This window comes from Podarcis pityusensis (assembly GCF_964106645.2).
Source record: "Podarcis pityusensis genome assembly, chromosome: 2".
Classification (NCBI taxonomy): domain Eukaryota; kingdom Metazoa; phylum Chordata; class Lepidosauria; order Squamata; family Lacertidae; genus Podarcis; species Podarcis pityusensis.
The window spans coordinates 37,932,746-37,948,655 of record NC_138029.1 but is presented as its reverse complement, the minus strand read 5'-3'; the positions used below and the strand labels follow the sequence as shown (position 1 = coordinate 37,948,655).

At 43.3% G+C, this 15,910-nt stretch overlaps 1 protein-coding gene across 3 annotated transcripts in view; it reads left to right on the top strand.

Annotated features, from left to right (window-relative positions):
• Positions 1-15,910, top strand: part of SEPTIN9 (septin 9) — a 211,633-nt gene that overhangs the window by 119,440 nt on the left and 76,283 nt on the right. The window lies entirely within an intron of this gene.

Below are 15,910 nucleotides of genomic sequence, written 5' to 3'. Positions count from 1 at the left end.
TGAAATTAAGGGGGGCAGATTTTGGGGGCGGATTTGACATCTATTTTGAGTGGTGTTCAAGTTCACTGTAGACTTTTAAAGGTGATTGTATACCTTTTTGCATGCTTCCAGATCTCTCTGTTGGCGCATTTGCTGTATATTTGTGAATTCTGTATGTTACAACATTGGCTCACTAGGCACATGGGACTCATCTGATCTTAGGGCAGTTTTACTTCAATGAGAGTTAGATGCTCCCATTTTGGGAATAAAGAGTTCTGTGATATGTACTTTCCAGTGCCATGGATGTATTGCAAGCTTTTCTTGTGCACAACCATACTAGGGCAAGTATACCCACTTTTGTGGCCTGTCAGCCTCTTAACCAAGTAATTCCAGCCAGATACCAAAAGGAGGTGGTTTGTTAAGTCCCAGGCTTTGTGGATCAAGCATTCATACTAGCACATGGCCCGTAGATTTTTGAAATATTAAGTGGTACATAAATGCAAATAAATACATGGTGCTAGAGATAATTTTAGTGCTGGATGTACTTAACTGTCCTGTCTTTCCAAAATGTCCTTGTTCAGGTGGTTCTCGTGTCTCTTTACTTGCTGGGATGGTAGTGAAAGGGAATCCTTCAAACAACATTAATATGCACTTCCGTAATGTTGCTTCACTTGGACATGGGCACCTTTAGTGTTATGATAAAGCCATCCCTTGTCTGAAGGGACACTGACGTGGGGACACGGGCTTCTATACTAGTAGCTGCTTCAAGACGTGGGTGAGGGAGTCAGTGGGGTTATTCTCACGCCTTGGATACATTCTTCAGTCTCCTTAAAAGAGAAGGTAGACAAGAGGGTGGGTAGGTAGATGATAAAATGATGTTACTTTTATTCCCGAGTACAGTGGTACCTCGGGTTGCAGATGCTTCAGGTTACAGACGCTTCAGGTTACAGTCTCTGCTAACCCAGAAATAGTACCTCGGGTTAAGAACTTTGCTTCAGGATGAGAACAGAAATCATGCTCCGACGGCGCGGCAGCAGCGGGAGGCCCCATTAGCTAAAGTGGTGCTTCAGGTTAAGAACAGTTTCAGGTTAAGAACAGACCTCTGGTAAGAATTAAGTTCTTAACCTGAGGTACCACTGTACTGTAGATTGAACAATGCCTATTGCTTTTTCTCAAATCTTGGCTTTCTGATGTGCCTTGACTGAGACAGTACAGCCCTGACCTTTCCACCACCTTGCCTTACCCTAGCTTCATTTAGCATTTCCATAGCTCCATAGCTGTGCTCACTTAACTGTGACTGCTACAGCCAGAGAAACCTGGACAATGTTCCATCCTGGCTTTGTAGACCCTATAGCATTGCGTGCTTTCTGTGTGGGCTCCTAGCTCTGTAACAGAAGCTGTTCCCTGAGCTGCTCCTCTCTCTCTCCCTTCAGGATTAGTGTGCATGCCTTTAGTATTAGAAACTGAGATATGAAAGCTAGGAGCTAAGTGGCACCTTAAACCTAGGTTATGGGCGCAACAATGGAATGTCTAGGCATGCTTTTTTATAACAAGAATACAAAGCTGAAAATGAATGAACTGCAGCTAAAATCTGATGTTCATTTTTCACATGGTCTATTCCTCATCTGAAGACTGCAAAAAACAAAACCATACTTCCCCTGCCAGCCTCCTAATATTCCTATGAGGGTCTCTGGAGAAGAGTGGTCTTCAGAGAGTGGCTGGAAGTAGGGAGGCAGAAAAAGGTCCTTCTTTCTTTCCACTGCGCAGAGCTCATAAACTGCTTGCACTAATGAAATTCCCTGTTGCAAAACACTCCTAGAACAAATGGGAGTTTCGAACTGCATGCCTAGTGGGGCTTCCCTTCTGCTTCTTGTATTTGAGGGTGTGGTTCAGGCATACAGATCATAGAGTGGATCTATACCACACGTGAGAAGTGACCAGCTGCAGGAATTGGGTGGGATTCAAGGCTCTGTTTACCAACGTTGGGCAACCTCTCCTCTAACATCTTAGACTAGCGGCAATGCATTGCAAAATGCAACTGCTGCCTATCTCCATCTCCTCCCCACATCTCCCTGATGATACCAAGTAAAATAAAGGTGCATGACTATTCATCACTGCTGCCACACCCTCTAACTGGTAATGGGATGGGGAAACCCTGAGCCTGATCACCTGGTATCATATGAATAAGCCACACATTGTGTGCCTCTTTTAACCAAACATTCCCAGGGAGACCTTGGAGCTGAGATGCTCTACACTTCATCAGTTATGCTTTCCTTGTAATGGTAGAGTTTGGGCCTAAGTGACCAAGTACACTTTGCTCAGTGCTGGTCTCTAACACTAATCAGAACACAGACATTCCTTGTCAGGCTGAGAGCTGAAGTAAAGAGGAACAAGGTAGTCCTTATATTAGCAGAGCTGGAGATAAATGTTAGGTGGTACAAATTTGGGTAATAATTACTTAGTGGCTGGACGGCACATAGCCCTCCAAAATTAATTTCCCATTGTATCTGCATATCTTCCCCTGTCCTCCAAGCTGCTATAAACTACATGTCAGAGCTTTATAACTTATCAAGGATGAGGACATTGCTGGGGCTACATTTGCCTGGGTCTATGTCCTGAACTTCCAAAGAAATGGACTTTGACATTGTGTTTTTAAATATATATATATATCGAGCACTGGGAACATCTCACTAAGAAAAGCATTCAGCCAGCAAGGTTGTGACATGCATAGCATTCTGTTCTACATGATGCATTGGTATGCATAATCATCTTACTGTGGCAAACAAATCTAGTGAAAAACAGCCTCTTTATTTAGCAAAATCCAGAATCCTTTCCCCAGGATTTTGCCATGGACTAAAGCTTCTCTTCATTCGCTTCCATGTTTTACATTACAATGGTACCTTGGTTCTCAAACTTAATCCGTTCTGGAAGTCTGTTCCAAAACCAAAGCGTTCCAAAACCAAGGCTCCCTTTCCCATAGAAAGTAATGCAGTATAGATTAATCCGTTCCAGATTTTTAAAAACAATGCCTAAAACAGCAATTTAACATGAATTTTACTATCTAACGAGACCATTGATCCATAAAATAAAAGCAATAATTAATGTACTGTACTATAAAAGAAATAAGACACTATTGTAGATGATAAAAATTAAAATTATTATTTTTTCTTACCTGCACTGATGATAGTTATTGTTTGGATGGGGGGCTTTTATCCATTTCCACAGTCACACAATCAATCAGTAGCTGAACTGGGTTCCACACAGTCACAAAAACAAATTAATTGGAAAAGCCTCAAAAACAAAAAGACAAAATAAATAGCAAAAACAAAAGCACCAACTTAATCAGTTCCGGAAGTCCACTTCAAAAACCAAGGCACAGCTTCTGATTGGTGCAGGTGCCCCGGAAACAATAACCGACAGCCGCATTGGATGTTCAGCTTCCAAAAAACATTCAAAAAATGGAACAATTAATTCCAGGTTTTCAGAGTTTGAGAACCAAAGTGTTTGAGAACCAAGGTGTTTGAAAACCAAGGTCCCACTGTAGTTATATCTTGTTTTCAATTAATCTGGTTATACATTAAATCTCCCGTTCCATTCCCTCCTTGATGGTACCAAGTTTTGTTTATTTGTTTCAAAGAGTCCATTCCATGATCACTGATTCCTCCTTTCCCATTCTTGCTGCAGGTATCATTCTCTTGCCCAATCCATGACTGCCCAGGAGTTAATAATTAGAGAGGAGTGCCTTCCTACTCCATGTTTGCTGATTAGATAAACAGCTTCCTCCTCCCTTTCTTTGTTGCTTTTCAGAGCATCTTAAGTCCTGACATGATACCTTACAAGGAAGGTTGGGGGCGTTTGCAACTTCCTTTTGGTGTGCAGTAGAAGTCGCCCTTTCTCTTAGTTCTTATCTTATTCCTTCCTTCCTCCCTTTACAAGCTTAGGGTGTGATGCAGGGCAGCATCTGAGTTTTCTATTTCTTATTGCCATAGCTTCTTGGTAAACATTCACAACATAGCTGAAGTTTTGCAGAGTGCTAAGGACCTTCTCAGCATCTTAAAGAGCAGAGACATCACCTTGGCAACAAAGGTCCGTATAGTTAAAGCTATGGTTTTTCCAGTAGTGATGTATGGAAGTGAGAGCTGGACCATAAAGAAGGCTGATCGCTGAAGAATGGATGCTTTTGAATTATGGTGCTGGAGGAGACTCTTGAGAGTCCCATGGACTGCAAGAAGATCAAACCTCTCCATTCTGAAGGAAATCAGCCCTGAGTGCTCACTGGAAGGACAGATCCTGAAGCTGAGACTCCAGTACTTTGGCCACCTCATGAGAGGAGAAGACTCCCTGGAAAAGACCCTGATGTTGGGAAAGATGGAGGGCACAAGGAGAAGGGGACGACAGAGGACGAGATGGCTGGACAGTGTTCTCGAAGCTACCAGCATGAGTTTGACCAAACTGCGGGAGGCAGTGGAAGACAGGAGTGCCTGGCGTACTCTGGTCCATTGGGTCACGAAGAGTCGGACACGACTAAACAACTAAACAACAACAACAACAAAGGACCTTCTAATTCTAGCACAGAAAGAAGCTTTGGTTTGATCTGTTTTGAACAAAATTTGGTGATATGAATAGCCATTAACCCCACTATCTGCCACTGAAATTTGGAGGTGGGTGTTACTGTTAAATCTTAAGACCACTGTGTGATCACCACCACCCAAATCTCCAAACCAACCCTTCACTGCCAAAGCGTAATATGGAAGAACTGTGCTCCATTGTGTGTGACTGAGAAGGCATCTGTTTTCTTTAGACCTGAGCTGTGTGGGAAGTCAAAACAAGGCTTCATCCAAGTTCACTTTTCCATCCTGATCTCTGGGGGATGATTTGAAGAACAGGCTTAGGGAAGGCCAGCCTTAGCAAAAAAAAATTAAAAAAAATTCTCTTACAAAAGTTGTCATTGAACCAATTTCCATAAGTGCTGTTTCTTCTTCTGTGCTGTCATATTGAGTGCAAGGAAATTCTGAAGAGATTTCTGGATGTAAATTGCAGTAGAGCTTTGGAAATGGCACTGTGCCTCCTGTGACTTCACTGGAATGCTGGCCAGCTAAATGAATCACTTATTAAAGGTTTCCGCATCAATACCAAGATGGAGTCAAGGGAACCAAAAGCTGGTAATGTGTGGAACTGAGCAAGATCCAGCCACTTTACTCCTTCCCTTAAATCCTTAGGAAGAGAAGAAGAACCTTGGTGGAGAAATGAAACACAACTACCTCCTGTACAGCCACAATTGACATCAGAATTAGATCTGGGGCTGATCCAAAATGGATGGGGATTACGTCAGCATCAGAAAGGCTCTTCATCCAGTTTTCATGCAGTATTAAAATAAACTTTGGTTTTAAATGTGTATGACAGCTTAGCTCCTCCTCACTCCTGATTGTGTCCTGTGGGGAAGGAAACAAGCCAGATTCTTACTAGTCATGTGTGGACCTAAGCAAGTTTGTTTGTTTCTCTCAAACAAAACATGAGTAGTAAGCCAAGAACAAACCTTTGCCTCTGTTCATGGTTTGTTAGGAAGAAACAAAGCATGAGCCCAGGTTCACACGTCATGAGTAGCTTGTTTTCTGTGTGACACAGCCAGCAACAAGGTGGGTGAGGAGCAGAGCACTTGAGTATGTTAAACCATGGTTTCATCCTTGACCATTGGTCCTGCTAGCTAGGGATGATGGGAGTTGTAGTCCAAAAACAGCTGGAAACCTAAGTTTGGGAAATCCTGTGTTAAACCATAGTTTATTTTTAAATGTGGTTTAATGTTGCAGGTGAACCAGGCCTGTCAGTAAACTGTAGGAGTTCAATGCAAAAAAAAAGAAAAAAAAGGGTTTAAGACCGCAGTTCTAGACCCATTTACATGGGAGTAGACCTCATGGGACTCAGTGGGACTTTATTCTGAGTAGACTTATGTAAGATTGCTATGCTCATGATTCCTGATATTGAGTAGGATTGCCCATATTATCTGTATAGGGAGCTTTCCCCTCTAATGGGTTTCATTTGCTGCCTAGTGACATTAGGACCACTGGCGGAGGAAGACGAGTGCGGGGGGAGCGCACCGCCGCCGGCAGCGCGATCCCGGTGAGGTGCCATCGCGGCTGCCCCCCCCCCCGTGCTGGGCACCACGCCCCCAGGACATGCACCATGCCCCCAGGATGCACACCACGCCCCGTGGGCTGGATGCCACGTCCCCGGGATACGCGCCAGCCCCACCCCTGCCTTTTCTCTGCCCCCCGGTGCTGGAGCATGAAGCTCCGCCACTGATTAGGATACTGCCATTGGTCCCATTGATACATGACTGTATAGCAATGTGAAGTCATCACATTTACTGTGTTCTCCTTGTTTTGCTGAGATAACTCATAATGAAAAGAAACATTGGGGGGAAAGTGCTCTATAACAGCGGAAGAGTGAGAGAAATCTAACTGTGCACAGTTGAAAACTGCAACAAAATAGGGGGGCAGGATTAATGTCTATCTAAAAGAGTCTTCCCACCCCTTGCCCCCCAAATCGCTACTCTTGAGGCAAAAAGTGAATCAGGAGAACATCTGACTCATGCCTCTCCACAAATGGACAAACTCTGTGGAGACAAAACTACATTAATCGACTCTGAGGCATTGTGATCCATCCTGCCAAATTTAATGTAACATGAGTTATCACCAGAGTGAAGATAAGCATCGTGCAAGACTGAGCTCTTCACTGGAGTCTAGAGATGGAGCCCAAGTCATGGAGTCCAGGAACAGCTGCCTGGAAGAGGGGGTGACTTTGATTTAAAAGAGGCTCCGGTATCCCAGGACAGCTGCTTGAGAGTAAGGCTTGAACAATGAGGGCAGCTGTCTGGTGGGAGATTTAAAGCATGAGACAGCCACGTTCAGGGAGATTAATACAAAAGGGGCTTTCAGTCCTAAAGAGGCCCTGTGTCCAGTGCAAGAGCTATAAACTGAAGGCAAGTGACATGAAAGGTTCCCCCTTGCACACCCCTTTAGCTGCTCTTCTCTGCCCAGATTTATGTCCCAAGAGCAAAGGTAGCAAGGCTGTTTCTCTAAAGCTATCTCAGCTCCAGTGGCCTCCCTCCCTCTCCCTTTGCTCTTATTTAAGCTTTGTTTTCACACTTCTTCCTCCATTATGGAGCACCTTTTCGGACTAAAGGACCTGATGGGATCTGGCAACCATAATTTCATGGATAAAGGTATGCAGAGTGACTTAGGGGCTTGCTATCACGTGCTGTAATCAAACAACTAGTTTCCAAAGTTGTTTCAAACAGGACCCAGAGCTAACAACCACAGCCTGGGGAGATCTACAGTTTGGCTCCAAAAAATGCTTTTTCCTGCACTTCTACTTATTGTTTTGCAGGCAGCCTCATTATTTGTCTTTGGATTGTTTTCCAACTTCAGATGGCAATGGAGGAAATTCTTACGGATTTTAATTGGATTCTAACTTTGCTTTATGTTAAGGTCTCAGGTTGTACAACAAAGGCCTACAGAGATGAAGAAACCATGGAAAAGCTTACTTTGAAAATATAAAATCCAGGCGTTCATAAGGCACTGCTGCCAGTCTCCGACCCTGATCCGTACCTTTTATGGAAGAGAGCAGAAATAATGAAAAAAATTGTAGCCCTTCTGTGAGCAAAGCTGGATAATGATTTTGAACCACACAGCAGACATTCTGTGCCAGATAACTTTTTAGATCCAGATAACTTACTAACCTTTCTACACTCTTGTACAGTGCCTGTAACAAGTCTTTTCTCCAAATTAGGTATATTTCATTTTTGTAGTCCGATAGTGACAGGCTCTTTAAAAAAATGCTGTTGGCAAAGGCTGCATAGTAAGAATCACTCTGCTCACTTATGAAGACTAGCACAGTGGTTATGAATTGGTTCCCTTTTTTCCTTTCTTTTCAAAAACAATTAGCTGCTCTTCATTTTAAGTTTCAGGGGGACTTAATGTCCACAAATCAATACTATAAACTTTGCTGGGTTCCATTTTTTTATTCCTCCAGTGTTGGGAGTGCCAGAAAAATAAAATCTCTTCTATGGGAATTTCCTGATGGCACTGCTATTTGAGTCTTATTTAATAATTTTTTAAGAAGTATCACCTAGCTTCCCACAAAATAGAGCCCAATGCTGAAAAATTTAAGTTGTCTTAAACTGTGTTTTAATTATTGTAGCCTGCCCTGAGTCCTTAGGGTGAAGGGTGAGTACAATAATTTAATAATAATAATAATAATAATAATAATAATAATTTTTATTTATACCCCGCCCTCCCCAGCCAAGGCCGGGCTCAGGGCGGCTATATAATATAATATAATAATCACGTAATTGTATAATAATATGATTATGTCCTTTGTGTCAGAACAACAAAGCACCTACATACTGTTGTTTCATAAAACATACATACTACCTATCTACTAGCTTGCTGTAGATACAGCAAGCATCTGAATCACTAAAGATGAAATTGGTTCCTCCCATGGGGCAATTGAGATGTTGGAAGATTGAGCTCAGTTGCCAGGAGCCTGCTGTTGATGGAACCCTAGAGCCTAGCTAGAGTAGAGATAAACACAACCACTGCTAACACGACCATAACATCTTTACAAATGCAAAGCACTGATACTGCATCCTACTCACAAACTTTACACTGGACTTGTTTCAAGTGCAAGAGCGTCACAGAATGAGTCCTAATGCTCTCTATACCATGTGTGCATATAACAGGAGCTGTACAATAAGCAGGTGGATTCTTGTAGCAACTAGTGTTGCCTTCTAGGCAAGTTTCCTTGGATTCCAACCTTCATTTCCTCTCTCCCCTTGTCTCTACCACATAGTGATTTTGGGTGTCGTTTTATTTGTTCTGAATTAAATATATGTAGTGTCTCAACTAGAACATTCATGAAGTATCCAAAGGGGGAAGTCAAGAACAACTAGCTGCCTGGCTCAAAATGGTGAGCGAGTCAGCCTTTCTCCATGGATGAAATGGGCCCCCGACTTCCGATTAACCAAGAGAGTGATGACAGTTTGGTGGCTGGACTTCTGGAAGCTTAAGTGAGGCCTAATAATAAAGAGCAGAGTACAGCTGCAGAGATGCTTAAGGTCAGAAACTCCCTCCTTTTTGTTTTTCCAAAGAGTTCCTTTTTGGAAACAAGCATCTGCCAGTATTAGTGCTGGGGATATTTTAAGCAGAACTGAAGTGGAATCAGCACCTGCAAATTCACAAACACTATTTGCAAATGTGGGGGGGGGGGGAGGGGAGTCTTGTGTGTCTTTGCTGCCTCAAAGTTATCCCCTGAGTTAATTTGGATTTCTTTCCATCAAGAGTCTGTTCCCATCCAGTGAAACAGAAAGGTGGAAGATTCAGAACAGGCAAAAGGAAGGGCTTCTTCACCAAGAGGACCTAGAGAATTCACTTCCACAAGATAGTGGTGGCCATCAACTTGGATGGTGCTTAGAGCAATCCATGGCTACTGCTAGTCATGATGGATGTGCTGTGCCTTCAGTGTCAGAGGGAGTACCTCTCTGAATGACAGTTGCTGGGGAGCAACAAGTTGGGAGAGCACCACTGCATTCATGCCCTGGCTTGTGGACTTCCCATAGGTATCTAGTTGGCTGCTGTGAGAACAAAATACTGGATTTGATGGGCATCTGGTCTGATCCCTTTCTTCCCTGATGGGTCTGTGTTTGGACGCCTCATATTTTCTAACTGAGAGATAGTACTGACCACTTTGAAGTTGCTTTATTCTTCAGGGTAGAACTACATGTTACAGAAAACACAGAGTTTGTGACTCTTAGCACTCCCCGTTTCAAAATATGACAGTTGTATACTGTAAACAACCCTCTGATCCTTGAATGAAGAGTGGCTTATAAATGTAAAAACAACGGGAAAATACCTGGAAGGCTCCTGAAACATAACATTCATTTAAAGAGTATTTTTCTTCCTGTTCCCCACTACCACCACCACCCAAAGAAAAGGATGAGGGAAGCTCTGAATATTGTCCAGAGCAATACTAATGTCTGATGACTTTCAAAGTTAATTTCTCATGTTTCTAGACAGAAAATGTCCTGGCTGTAGGATATCCAGGACATAAGATGGAAAAGTGTACGTTTTAAAGGACAGATTCTCTGCTAGAAGGCTGGGGAGTTCTGTTCTTAATCTCCATTTCATGCAATTCACCACAATTTGTTATGTTTTTCAATAAGGCAGGAAGTGAACTTCCTGTGTTAAAGAGCAATAATAGCATACTGTCTCCATAGAATATTAATTTAAATGTTGGGCCTTGAATTTTAGTACCATTCATGTCTTCTGAATATCTAATGGCACAGGCTAATGGCTCAAGAGTGATATCATATAACATGGAGACCATGGACAATGTTGCCTAGTCATGAGCTAAGGGAGCAGTTCTGGTTATAAACTGCATGTTATGAACTTTGAATGTAGGTATTTGTAAAGAAGCTTAGTTTAGTTGACAGAATTCCTATCTATCTTGTCTTAAGAGCTCCTGGTGACACCCCCCACCCCGCCACTTCCACAGTTAGGGCTCTTCTTATCAGTAGACAGTGGCAGAGCTTCAAACTCCGGCGGGGGTGGGGGTGGAGAGCAGGCGTGGGTGTGGCGTGCTGCCCGCAGGGGCGTGGCACGTGTTCTGGGGGCATGGCGCCCAGCATGGGGAAGGGGCCAGCTGCGATGGCACCCCACCGGGATCATGCCACCAGGGGCAATACGCTCCCCCCGCACCCCTGTTCCTCCTCCAGTGTCAGTAGATCTCAAGTTTATTTATTTATATTCCTACCAGTTAACCCAGCAGTACAGTATGCTACCCCAGACTTTACATACCTCCTCCTCTCATCTGTTTCCTGCATCCTTGGCAATTCTTGCCATCCCCTTTTATTCAGCTGTCATCTCTCCTCTCTTCGTTCACCACAGGTGATCATGCTCTTTTCCCTTGTTCCTGATTTCTTCAGCATCCCTGATTTTTGCATGTTCCTACCTGACTCCCTGCTTGGTCCTCCTGCTCAGTTTTGTGTGAATCCTCAGTATTCTATTCTCTCCCCACAATATCACTTCTGATCTGACTGTCTCACCTTCTGGTTGGAATGCCAACACCTTGGTCAGTAAAGTTTTGCAAACTATCATGAACCGGACATAATTTCTTGATGTCTAGAGTTGGGCTAATTGTCTTAGGGGTATCCATTTTCATTCTGAAAGCAAAGCTGCCCTTTGAAGCATACATATTTACTCTGACTGACACCTATGCAACCACTGAAGGAGATGAGTCAATCTGTCTGAGAATGGTGCTTAGTAGGAATTATTTCCTGGAATGTTTAATCAAAGTTTTAAAGGTGATGCTCAGGTGCATGACATCATTAAGACCATCCCTCATAGCCCTGATTGACACCCATTGGCTCTGCCTCTGCTGTGTTCATTTGTTCCAGTCCAGTGTGGCATAACACCTTGTGGATTCAGGCTCCAACATTGGCCTTTAGATCCCTTCCAGGATTTTAACACTGCCGTAATTGAAGCTCCATATAGAGAGGAGATATAGCAACTCCCAACTCCTTTTGCCTCACCTGCCACATTTGGAAATAGTTCAGCAGATACCTTTATACCAACCAGGGATGAGTACTGGTTCAGTTCTGTAGCATCTGGCCGCTGAGTTGGCAATGGTGGAGTTTGATATTTTTGCCACTGGACCAATGATGGCAGTGTATTTCCATGAAGCCCTTAGAGTCAAATTAAGCTGAAATATTTGTTACAACAACATTGCCACCATAAAACTCTTTAATTGATCCTCAAGGGACCTCTAAATGTCAACCTTTGGCAGCCTGTTGTTTCAGCTAGCAAGGTCCGTATACCAAGATAACAAGGTAAAAAGGCATGACTGTGTGCTGTGATTATTACCTCTGAATCGGCCAACAGCGTCCTAGAAACAGCTGATGAGAGTGAAAGAGGAAACAATTAACAAGCTCAGCAACTGCATCCGTCCTGTCAGTAGAACTCAGCTGCTTCTCGCTGTGCTTCCGGTTGCCTGCTGCTGATCAGTTTTACTAATCATCACAATAAAATAACATTGCAATAAAATGTAGACATAGGCCCGCTGCTTTTGTTGTGAATGTGTCCAAGGAAAGCATGGAAAATGGGGAGAAGTTGCCACCAGGAACAGAACAGGGAGGATGACCAAAGCCTAAAAAGTCAAAAGAATGGAGAAATGACCGATTAGTGAAACTTTTCTGGGTAGTAGAAGGCCTCGGGCAATTGGCAAACTTACGTGGCTGCAAGGACTGGAGGGTACGTTCTTTTGTCTCATATTTAATTAGATGGGACTTTTTTTCCTCTTTTTTTGGTGTTTAATCTGGTTCTGCTAGCTTCATACCCTTGAGATAAGAAATGTATTCCGTCTTGGAATAATAGGTCCAATTTTGCTCTTAAGTATTTGCTTCACATAGGGTCAATTGTGACTTCAAATGATGCATTTATAAACAACAAGAATTGGGATTTTATCCTTGGGATTAACCTGGGTTTCCTCTCTCTAATTCCCCCGAGCTACCCCGTCACAACTTTATGAGTAATAATATAAACTTAATCTTAGCAGTTTCTGCCTCTTCCTCTCTCAGAGAAGCGGGCTTCTCACTGTGCCAGCCCTTTGGGCATCTGCCTTAGCTTGAAATATGGTGTTCAGCTCCCTCCTTATTATAGGCTCTGCTCTAGGAAATCCCTGGGGTTCCATGGAAGCTTAGTTGGGTCCCCAATAGGAAGGTGCCATATACAGAGTCAGACCATTGGTCCATCTAGCTCAGAATTTTTACACTGCATTTGTCCAGGAAGGCAACGCTTTATGCTTGGTAATTGTTTAAAAATATTTCAATAAAGTTTATACTGAAAGGGGGTAAAACCTCTACACTGACTGACAGTAACTGTTCAGAATAACAGATGGGGGACATTCCCAGCCCTATCTAGAGGTACTGAAGATTAATTAATTAATTAATTAATTAATTAAATTTGTATATACTGTCTACAGGGCAGTTCACAACATTGAAAATACAAAACGAGAGCACAAAATACATAATAAGAACAAGAACAAACACAAAAACTCAAGTTCTAAAAACAAAATCATTTCTGCACACAGTGGTACCTCTGCTTAAGTACTTAATTCATTCCGGAGGTCCGTTCTTAACCTGAAACTGTTCTTAACCTGAAGCACCACTTTAGCTAATGGGGCCTCCTGCTGCTGCCGCCGTGCCGCCGGAGCATGATTTCTGTTCTCATCCTGAAGCAAAGTTCTTAACCTGAAGCACTATTTCTGGGTTAGCGGAGTCTGTAACCTGAAGTGTATGTAACCCGAGGTACCACTGTACTCTACAAACAATAAAACCATATTGACAACTTCTAAAAAATAATAAATGTACTGGCAGGAGCACCAGATTGGCTCTGTCAGTGCATTTGCACCATGCTGACCTCCCAGCCACATCACTCTGCCTACCTTGGGAAGGAATGGCAACTCCTCGCTAGCATGGTAGCTCCTTCTCACCCAGTGAGCCACTTCTGCCTTCAGAAGGAAAATCATAGAACTGTAGAGCTGGAAGGGACCCCAAGGGTCATCTGGTCCAACCATCTGCAATGTAGGGATCTTTTGCCCCAACGTAGGGTTCAAACCCATGACCCTGAGATTAAGAGTCCCATGCTCTACCAACTGAGCTATTTCACTAACAAAAAATATCCATTGTCATTAGGTGGATTTTGCCCTAAAGTAAGTCTTGAAGAAATAGTGTTTCTCTGCAAAAGCAGAGTCCCATTGTGACTCTAGGCCTGGTTATGGATAAAGATTCTTGGGTGGTGGGAGAGACAGTGGTGGGAGTGAAATAATATGCCGAACAAACCCTCCAGTATATTTTCCCGAGGCCTTACTGGGCTCTGTCTTGCAGCTCACTCGTGATTGCTTAATTATAGCCAGGGCTTTAAACAGATTCTAAAAGACAATAAGCACAACAACTTTTCCCCCAAAAATAAGGACCAGGCAAAAAGCCTTGTGGATAAACAGTGAGTAATCCTTTCCAATTCCCTGAGCAGCTCAGCAGTTTGAGAGAATAAAAGCTGTTGGGGAAACATTTCCTTAAAACCAGCTGACACATTTGGGCTAGATTATGTGTGTTGATATAGTTTTAAACAGGAAAGAGCCTCCAGCCCTGAGATACTAATACCGGAGGGTTGTGTGTGTGGTTTGGAGAGGGGAGGGGAGGGGGGTATACTCAGTCCAATTTTGTGCAGGCAGAACAGGTGCCAAATATGAGATAAGCTGGAAAAATTAAAAAAACAACAACAACTGCAGAGCTTTCCACTTGGAAAGAGACAGAATGAGTCAAGGCAGAAGGGGATAAGGGCTGAGTTGATAGGGGACTATGGCCTCCCCCCCCCCCACTGCTCCAGTTTCACTGAAGAGGGATTGGGTCCTGTGTGCTTTATCCGTGTGATGTGTATATGTGTTGGGGGGACTGCATCTAAAAGCATTTGAATAATGAGATATGTAGATAAACTGAACTGCCAGGTTTGGATAATCAAACTTTAGGTAATGAAGACTCTGCACATTTGTGATATAAACCTGAACAGAAGAACAAAACATACAGTTAGCCTGTGCTTTCTTTGACCTGAAAGCACATCACAAGCCTGCTACTCCCATGGACCATTTGTTAATCCTTTCCAGCATAAAGCTACAGACAGACAGCTGTTGAGGAATATGGGTGGTGAAATCAGGAATCAAACTCATTGAGGTGAGGCATGCTGATGATCAGATGGGTGCCAAGATGCCAGGCTATAAACACAGTGGAGTAAAAGGGCTGAACACAGGGAGCATTTCCATGCACCTGTTCACTGTAATGTGTGACTAGGGCTGGAGCACTAATGGGACAGTACCAGTGACAGACATAATCTGAATGCCAAGGCCAGGGAAACTATTCCAATAATGTTAAAGGACCATAGGGAAGGACTTGGGCAAGGAAATCAGATGCTAAGTGTCAACAGGGTGTGTCAACATAGCAGAGCCTTCAGCAAGCAGCAAGACTCATGGTTGGAACATGGAGTGGGTAGCCGGGCAAAAGAGGCTGGGTGAAAGAGATGACATTGCAGTGCTATATTCATCATCCACTCAAACCAGAGGGTGAAGTGCAGTGAGGATTGGCCATTACTCCTGGAGATCTCAAATGACAGGTTTCCTGTTCTAAAGCAAAGAATTTTCTACTCTTTAGTCCTATTTTATTATCTGACAGGTTTTAATCTTGTCCTGGACATATAACTCTAGAACAGCAATTGTGAATGAGAAATTGTGTTTTGTTTTATCCCTGCCATCCATTTTGTCTAGAGCTAAAGCCAAGCACATGTTACTACCAGCCTAGGTGGAGTCTGGGTTGATTTCAGATGCTGAAGTATCTGCTGGCTTGGGCATGGCATGAGACATGCCAAAATTGACTGACCACACAGCAAACAAATTATTGGTGCACCCTTTCACTTGATCATACATCGCAGTGAATGGGGTGGAACGGGGAAAGCGTTCATGCAGGCTGCTTCTGCTCCTAGCCTCCCCGTGTTCACCTGGACCTTTGCATACAGCCTGGGTGCATATGAACCTTTCTACATCATGGGGAATCCTGTTCTTTCACTATACTGAGAGTGCCTTGCTGGTGTAGAGATGATGTGGGCTTTATGGAAACATTTAACTCAACAAGGAAAGCACCTGCAATCCTACTTCTCGCCTGCCCTCTTCTATTCATCATAATGTAGGCTCTTATAATGTGGACCAATGTGGGAGGGGAGAAGGAACTGCATTTGGAAATTGTTTTTGTTCCAAGTAAGCCTTGGAATGTGGAGTATTAAATCTGAACAGTGTGGTGGGCCCACAAGGCCTCCTTACTGATTCAAGCAGT